This window comes from Pteropus alecto, unplaced genomic scaffold (genome assembly GCF_000325575.1).
Source record: "Pteropus alecto unplaced genomic scaffold, ASM32557v1 scaffold134, whole genome shotgun sequence".
NCBI lineage: Eukaryota > Metazoa > Chordata > Mammalia > Chiroptera > Pteropodidae > Pteropus > Pteropus alecto.
In genome coordinates this window covers 1,559,585-1,568,692 of record NW_006436283.1, presented here as the reverse complement: position 1 = coordinate 1,568,692, position 9,108 = coordinate 1,559,585, and the positions used below count along the sequence as shown (strand labels likewise).

The following is a 9,108-nucleotide window of genomic DNA, read 5'->3' as shown; positions in this document are numbered from 1 at the left end:
GTTTTCTTTTTCCCCTCTCAGTTCTTTCCATTTGAGTTTTCTCTTTGGGAAATTGCTGGTTTGTATTATTTGTTTTCTTTCTATTTTTTGATTTTTGTCATCCAGTTTTCCTTTCTTTATAAGAAAATAGGTGCTATCACTTCAGGTACGCACCCGGATGGACATTCTCCCTGTTCATGCGGCGTGTGCATGCGTGTGTGCGTGTGCGCGTGTGTGCGTGTGTGCGCGTGTGTCCGCGTGTGTGCGCGTGTGCGTGCATGTTCGTCTCATGAGATACTTACTCTCAGTGGAGGCGGCTGTGTCGCTTTCTCTGTGTTCCATCTGCGTGTCCACATCCCTCCCCTGCCCTGGGGTCGTAAAGCTGTTCCACGCCACGTTCTTCCAGACGTTTCCACGTTTGCTTTTCCCATGTGGCCCGTAATCTCTGCGGTGTGAGGTAGAGACGGTTTTCTTTTCCCCACGTGCGTGCTCAGATACGAAAGCGTTTTTCTCTCCTTGGCTTTGTGTTGCCACCTGTGTCATATGAACCAGTGTCTCACACACATGTGGCTATTTTTGGGCTTCGTAATTCTCTAAAAGAAGGCTTAGAGTAGATGATATGCAAATGAATGTTATTCATTACCCAGTGGCGGCTGCTGGGCGTCCATCGTGCCGAGTAACGGGGACCCTGGCCTGCTGTGTGCTGCGTGGGGCACGTGAGCCCCAGGCTCGGGTGGCCCTTGCCTGCGTGGGGCGTGCGTTCTGGCCTCACGGCTGGATCTCCAAATCTGTAGTGCGCTCGGGGACTGTGCCATGCTTCTCATGGTGTGAGCATGCACATGCACATGCACATGCACAGGCACACGCACGCCGTAGTCCCTGGAGAGCGGCTCTCGTGTGTCGGTTGTCGGGCCGTGTCGCGGGGCGCTCCCGCAGTGCCAGGGCCTTCGAGAGAAGAGCAGCCTGAGGCAGGTAAGCAGTGGCAAGGGTTGTGGCGGGGCGCAGAGGGCCCTGCAGGCCAAGGGGAGGCGAGTGAGGGGCACCGCCACGCGTGGGAATTGCCAGCTGTGCATCTGGACGTGACGGTGCGGTGACTGGTGAGGTGGAAGCCAGGTCACATTTGGCTCATAAATCCCCCAGGAGTGCCTGCCGGGGGATGGGGTGGCGTGAGTAGACTGTCCGCCTAGAAGGCACATGTGGCATTAGCACGGAGTGGTATTAAAGGGGTCGGATGGGCAGCAGTGGGGGAGGGGCGGCTGAGGCCTGATCTCGGGGACGGAGGGAGTGCAGAGTGGCCCTCAGTCTGGAGGCAGAAGCGCCAGGACTCAGGGAAAATCAGGTCAGGGTGAAGCGTCTGCATTTGGAGCTGCGTGATGGGTGTTGCCTTTCACTCACCCAGGAGGTGACACACATGGAACAGGTTGGGGCGGGCTGAGGGTGGGGGTGATGGCAGGGAGAGGTCAGAGGGCGAAGGTACTGAGCCACAGGAGGCGGGGACTCCGAGGAGGAGGCGGCCCCTTCCCTCGTCCCTTCCCACTGCCCTCCCCTCGCATGCAGCTCCTCCGTACAGTCCCTGAAACCGATGTCAGCCCCGAGGAAGCCCGTCCCGCGCCGTCATCGGCTGTCAGCCTGTGTTCACAGTCCTCCCCTCTTCCGCTGACACGCTTACAGCCGTCTTCCTAAGAACCGACACCCAGCCCTCCTTTCGTGTGCGTCTCTCTAGTCTTTCCTGAATTTAGAACTAAAAACGCAACAGCGTTGACTTTTTGGAGAAGGGTCCGGGCCGCTTGTGTTGGAGAACGCCGCACGTTTGGGTTTTGCCGGCTGTTTCTTCGCGGTGTCATTTAGCTTGTTTCTCTGTCCCCTGCATTTCCTGCAAACTAGAAGTTTAGTTGAGGGAAATATTTAGATGGAGCCTTTTTTTCTGCAAGAACGCCTGGTCAGTGCTGCATTACCGGAGTGATCAGCTTTTAACTCGGGGAAGGGTTCCCCAGCATTCCGAACAGGACAGCTGCTTCTGCCCGAGTCTTAACCGTGCTCTGTCACCACACCGGCCCGGCTGTCCACTTGCTCAGCTCCAGGTCGGCAATCTGGCTTGCTTCCTCCCGCCTCGAGACTTCTGAGCCGTTCTGGTTCCCAGCGTTTTCTTCACGACAGTCCTTTCTCCGAAGCCTGTGTCTTGTTATGGGTGGAAGTACATTTCTTTGAACTTTTAATTTAAGCAGATTTGGAAATCATTGTTGGAGATGTAAGGCCGTACGTGGGTGGAGATGTTAAGAGGGAAATGATATGTATTAGTGCAGGTGTGAACTTATTAAAAAAGAAACACCTCAAACTTCACAGAATATAAGCATCACCTCTCCCAGCGCCAGGGACCCACCTTGTGGGCCCCGCCCTCCCCCAGCCTCTGCCACTGCCCCCGGGGAGCTCGCCGTGGTCCTGCCACGGCTCCTGTCGGCCTGATAACGCCCTCCGCAGACTCAGCTCGAACCCCTGTTCCTTGCCGGGCCTTCCCAGTCTGCCAGACAGGCTGAGCCCTCAGCCTCTCCTTCGAGCGTTCCCGGAGGGAACTTTGATGTGTGTCTCCCCTTCCCCAGATGGGGGCCTTGCCCATCGAGGTGTCCCCTGCACCTGTGACCACCTCCGATGCCGTAGGCCTTTGGTGGAGACATTCGAGGTGAATATTCGGAGTCTCTGTCTCTTGTGCCTTCTTTCTACGCTTGTATCTAACACTCGATAGCACCTGTGCACAGGCACCTTCGGGGGAGCGGTGTGGGTGCCGGGTCCCTGTGGCATTACGGAAGAGGCATCAAGATGGCGGCCGGCCCGTGCGCTGGGTCGGGGACCGTACGGGCTGATGAGCCGTCCGTCTCCGCTCCCCTCCGCACCCAGGGCTGGCTGCAGTGAGTGGACTTCCTGTCACAGAACTTGAGAAGGATATCGAGTTTCCTGTGGGAGCTTGCGGAGGCCCCCAGAGAGCCTGCGGGAGCAGTGGGGGGCATCCTTGATTGCCATCTGGCTTCTGGAAGCGGGGCGCGCCTTTCCTCTTTCCCCCCTTTCTCCAGGACCTTCTCCATGTCGGCGAAGGCCCCAGGTGCTGGCGCTTCAGAGATGACAAGGAGGCCACTGCCCATGACTACACGCTCACTGAGCCCGGCGCTCGGTCTCAGAGGCCTGCGTGGCCGGCCGTGGGGACAGCGGTGGTTTCCCTTGGGAAGGGGCCAGCCTTCCGTGGTGCAGAGTTCTTGCCTCGATCCATGTTTGAAATGTTTCCTGGAGGATGTCATTTTTGAAATTGGTTTTGTGTTTTTAAAGAAAAAATAAACCAATGTAAATGTGTTTTCGAGGCCCGCCTTGGATTTTTCTTTAAAATTACTGTTATCAAAAAGAGATTTTTTTTGTCACCAGCACTAAATCTAGCACGCTTTCTTTCCCTTTCTTTTAAATAATACGTTTTGCTGGAATTATTAATGATTTTTATGGCTCCTTCAAGGATATTAGATTCTGAGACTTGGTTGTCTTGGCAGAAAAACCCATCACATTTGCAGACCTGAGTTTTTAGATGAGATCCTGCTTTGTTCAAACGCAGCACCAAGGTGTTGATGAAATGTGGCTGCCTTTGTGGGGATGTGTCACATGGTTTCGCAACAGTTTCTGAGATCCGAGCAGACAGAGTGTTAAAGAGAAAATATTTCTGCAGTCAGAGTTGCAAGGGTGTCGGGAAGAAATGCACAGAGCGCGGGCGGGCTGCAGGGGGGCCTCGGAGCGGCCGCGGGAGGCGTGCGTGCCCTGCGTTTTGTCAAATCTTGGGGCTGTGGGCCTGATTGTACACCACGGGTTAGTTGTCGATAATCCCCAGAGGATATCCGTGTGTGCTGTCACCTTCATCAGCATGACTTCGAAAGAAATGGAAACGCTGCTGTTTGTTTGTTCCCGTTTATAATAACCCTTCTGTCCTGTGGGACTTTCTCATTTAGAATTCCTCTGAATAGTTGGGCGGTGGTGGGGGTTCAGACGTCGCTTTATGACGACGAGGGTTGCTAAGCCTTCGGCCTTTCACAGGTGGCAGAGAAAGCCATGGTGGCTCGCCGCAGGGAGCCCGTGCCCGCCTCTCCCTCCCAGCCGCAGCGCTGTCCCCGCCCCTGCATGCTTCCGGCCTGCTCTTGGCTCTTCGGTGTCACCTAGCCCTCCTGTGGGGACCCTCCCGGATCTGCCACCCCGAAGTAGAGGAGGTGTCGGCACCAGTTTTAGGTCCAAGCTACTGTGAGGTAGAGATGCTGCCTTTGGGACCGTCACACTGCGTGTGTTCAGTGCCCGGGAAGATCTCGACGGTGACAGTTCAGCGGTGGTTCAGCTGGGCTTCCGTTCGCTGCTTCCCCCTCCCAGGTGGTCAGCCAGTCTGCCTGCCCGGAGGCGACAGTCCCCCTGGTGGGGGGAACAGCACCTTGGCAGAAGCTGTGTGAACCCTCAGTTCCCCGGCGTGATGATGCTTGGGTTGGTGACCCTTACAAGGAGCCCACACACAGAGTGACATCACATGACAGTTTTGGCTCCGGATGTGGCCCCCGCTAAGGAGCCCTAGGGATTCCTAGTTCCTGACGTCAGCGCCCACGCGGCCAGGCTGAGCAGAAAGAGAGTTTGTTGGAGGGTCCCCAAGGGGGCTTCTGTAGCTGCCAAATGTCGAGTACACTGGGAGGAGCGGGGAAGGCCTCTAGCACCAGGCGCCTGTGCCACACAGCCCCGTGGGGGGTGGCCCGGCCTTGTGGGGCTGGAGCCGGGGCCTGGGGCAGGTGCATCTGATGAGGGGAGCAGAGGCCACACGCCGGCCCCATAGCTGCAGGAGAGCCGAGACGCGCTGCTTTCGCTCCTACCTCGGGACAGTGGGGCCCGTTCATGTGAAGCGGTCGCGATGACACACGTGACACGTTTGGGACTGCAGGCAGCAGCCGGCTCCTGCACGTCCCTGGGGGCGTTGCGCTGGGCGGCTTATTGTGGAGTTCCAGGCCTTTGACCCACCTGCATCTTTGATCTCTGGCACCTGCTTACAGCACCCGCTGTCACCCGCGCTCTTTGAAATAGAGGTCCCCTTCTTTCCCTTTCCTTCCTGCCCCTTCCCGCTCCTGCCGCACCCAGGGCTGGCCTTCTCATTCATGGTGGCCGCTTCCTGGCTGCTGTTCCTCCTCCATGCTCTTCCTTCCCAGTGGGCCTTAGCCGCTGTCGCCGGTCAGTCTTCTGGAAACGTCCATGTAGGCACGCTTCTGCCTCGACGGCCTTGAGGGGCCTCTCGCCGGCCTGTGCTGCGACCCGCTCAGAGCCCACCTTCCCCTCCAGCGGGTGCTGGGGGGCCATGGGGAGCGGCTTCACGAGGGATGTCGGCCCCACCCAGACACTAGAGGGAAGTGAAGGACACAGCCACCTTGTGCCCTCGGACTGTCTCGTCGTTACCATGGCGATCCAGCCACGCGTGCCTCCCGTCTGCCTGGGGCTGACCCCGTGCGGTCAGTGCCACGCAAACACACGGCTGGCTGGTGCAGAGCGGGAGAAACACCAGCCCTGAGCACGTGGCCCAGCCCTGCGATGACACTGCCAGCTTTCACGTACCCGAGGAGTGGCAAAGCAGCGGCCCAGCGTTCTGCCAAGCGGGAGAAGGCTCTGAACAGCCTGGGAATCCGCCCGCTGGTTGCCTCGGAAAACCTCGCCGTTCCTGTGGAAGGCGTTTCCTCAGCGGGCTCGACCTGGTGCCCTCCCTGGGGACAGGAGCCTGGCGCGGTGCTGGCTCTGCCGAGGCCGCGTTCACTTCGGCTGGCAGCGTCCTGGGCGGCGGGACGTGCTTCTGCCTCGGTGAGCGCCTGTGGTCACCTGCCCTGCGTCCCTCGCACTGTCCCACTCCCTCGTTGCCGTGGACACACGTCTGAGCGTCCACTCACCCAGCAAGAACAAAGAATTACACGGGCACAGCATGCACAGAAGAAGCCCTCGACTCCTGGGGTGACATCATTCTTTAACTCTCTCCCTGCTCCCAGAAATAATGTGTTTGTGGTAGAAAACTTGAAAACATGCAGAAGGGCCGGCTGCAGGGAGGAGGAGCCATCCAGGTTTCCTGCGGGTCAGAGGCCCGCACCGCTGCGACAGCTGCTTCGTCCGCGCCCTTTGCCGTGTGGGTGCGCGTGAAGGGACGGTTGTGGGTGCAGCTCTGTACGCTCCTGTCTTCACCCCGTTCTGTTCGGGTGCGTCCCGGCCGTTTAAGGCACCCCGAAATCGTGTCTGTTAAACAGCCGCATTGATTACAGTTCGCCGCCGCACGGTTCACCCGCTGGCCAGTGGCGTTTGCCAGCGGACTGGTGCGGCCGTGGACCCGGCCCCGCGCTCCAGCCCTCCGGCCAGACTCGCAGGCCTCGGCAGACGGAAGGCGACCCGTGTGGACTTGACGCTGCCGGGTTATTTAACTTGTATTTATGTGTATGTCTGAGACAAATAAGTTTTTTTATATTTTCGTATATCCCACTAAGACAAAGATTTTTTTCACTTTTCAGGTAGGGAGACTGAGTAATCAATTGTATATATATATTTCTTAAAAAATATTTGTTAAAAATTCACCCGGTAAGGCATTACGAGGGCAGCAGAAAAGTCACCGTGTCCCTCGCCGGCTTCTCTGACGAAGGCGGGCCGTGCTGTGCACAGAGCCCCCGCCACAGAGCGCAGGCACCGGGCCTGCAGAGGTGGCGCCGGGGGAGCGGGTGTCCATGGAGGGATCACGACAAGATCCCGCACGGATTCCTCTGCGAAGGGGTCTCTCTGCCAGGTCTCTCATTTGCGTTTCAGAAACCAGAGTTTCTCCAGGGTCTGCGACGCGGGGGCTCGCTCCAGTGTCCTGAGCAGTTTGGGGGTCGGGGGCGAGGGGAACTGCACCCGCATTGGTGAGGGTGGCAGTGGACGGGACCGTCTCATTTCCCACATCGGGAGCTACCTGTAGTCTCGTCCCTTTTTTAGGCTGTTTTACAGGACCGGATTTCAAAAGCTGTGAAATACAGACAGAATTTGGCCTCAAAAAAAAAAAGTGCTTAAACCTAAATTAGGCTTTGACTCCAGGGAGCCAGCTGAGCTCACGCGTCCCAGAACTGCGCCCCCGTCCCCTGCCCCCACTGACTTGAACAGAGGCATATGCAGGAAGGGACGCGCCCAAGCTCCCTCAGGGGCGCTGGTGATGCGGGTCTGGTTTCGGTTGCAAAAATCGCGTCTGATGTGTTTCTTGCTAGGTTTATTCCCTTTTCCTAGCTGTCTTCGGGATGGGAGTCCAGGGGTAAACGGTTTTTCCCTTCGTTCAACAGCTTGCTCCCCGTCCGCCCCCCGCACGGTGTACCTGTTCTGTTTGCTGTGTGTTCTAGTTTCTGACTTTCTTTATAAATTATGCATCTGTGTAGCTTCGGCTCTGCTCCAAGTTTTTGCTTGATGCTCTGACTCTTAATGAGCACTGTGGGGAATTGGGTGGCTTTGCCTCCGACAAATGGGGACAGCGGATGTTGTGGCATAGATGACAAACCCCGGGCTCGCTTTCCACTTATTGTCCCTCACGCTCGCTTGTTTATACTAGGAGGGTAAGGAGTGAGTCACGCTCTCACTATGGGGAGCAGAGAGCGGCGATTGGCCAGGTTACCGCCCGCAGCCTGCGTGTCAGCGCGTGTCAGCGCGTGTCAGCCTGTACAATCTATGTTTAGGTTTGGCTGGGCCGCTGATCAACTGTGTCTTTTAAAAACACGTGGTTTATCAGATCAACTAAGAGGGAAGAAACCCATAAAGAAATCCCTTATTCTGTTTTGAATTCTTTGGTGACAGGCACCAATGTATTTTTAATCAGTGAGGTGACAGTCACTTGAGTATACGGGGACTTTCAAGTCGGGTGGCGACTCAGGTCCACAGGCTGCAAGGGGCTCCGGACACTGCAGATGTTTGCACAGCTTGGTGGCCACTCTGGGCGTGAGCTGGTGTGAGGCCGTTGATAGCCATTATTTATTCCTCGGACAGTGGGTGTCTGTGTATTTCACTGTGGAAATTTTAATGGATTTGTGTATTGGAGGCTGTGCCAGACCTTCTGAGTATGTGATACGGGGTATGGAATGTGTACTGTATCTTCCTTTCATAAATCGGGAAAGTTCTGCACTTCAAAACACACCTGGCACCCGAGGCTTGTTCAGGAAGCTGCCCAGGCTCTTACAGCATCCGGCTCCACTGACTGAAGTCTCCAGCCTCCTGCCTCGTATCCGAGGTGGGGGAGAGGCTCAGGGTTGGGCCCAGAATCATAACGCCTTTAGCGGTGCTTCCGTGTGGCTGGACAGACAGCACTGGGCCGGATCTTCTGGACCTAAGAGCTCACCTGCACCCACCCCTCTCTGTGAGGGGGTCGGGGCGCTGTTCAGGAGAGGCTATGGTGAACTAGCGTGTCCAAGGTCACACATTTCTAGCGATCATTTAATGTTTTATAGTTTCTCAAAATAATACTCATTCGAGTTCAAAATTAACCTTGGGGACATAACTCTGTCATCTTCAATTATACTGCGTTGGAGAAGAAATGTGTTGGAGTCCCAAATGGTTATTTTATGTATTATTATGCAGTTTTTGGCACATTAAATCGATAGCCCTCACATCCTTCTAATGCTGTAACTATTATTAAAAAACATTAATCTAGAATTTTGGGAATGAGGTTACCATAGAAATAAAAATAAAATACCAAAAGACACTTTAGGGTGTAGTTAAGAATTTAAAACTCACCACGTTTGAAATCAGGCCAACACCGTTACAGTTTGCAGGGGAACAAACACGGGAAGTATTTGATTGGCTTACGGATATTTACTGGTCACGTCTTTTGCCCAGTCGTGGAATTAAATTGGTAGCTAGCGGTTTTCTGGTTCATGTGTTGGTATATTCTCGACACTTGTTTCTTGTTTTCTTAAAAGGGGTAACGCAGGCGTCGGGTAGGTGTGTCACGTGAGCCAGGAAGAGCGAATGAATTCCTTGCACGTCTGCGGAGCGCGGCTGGTTTCCGCGGGAGGGGAGGCCGCGGCCCTCCCCGTGGCGGGCGGGCGAGGCCCTGCAGACGTCTCACCGCCGGTGGCGGAGAAGCCTCCGCTGGTA

The 9,108-nt window shown here is 56.0% G+C and overlaps 1 protein-coding gene across 4 annotated transcripts in view; it reads left to right on the top strand.

The window, feature by feature from the left end:
• The window catches only part of RPTOR (regulatory associated protein of MTOR complex 1), a 207,204-nt gene that overhangs the window by 29,126 nt on the left and 168,970 nt on the right, over positions 1–9,108 (top strand). The window lies entirely within an intron of this gene.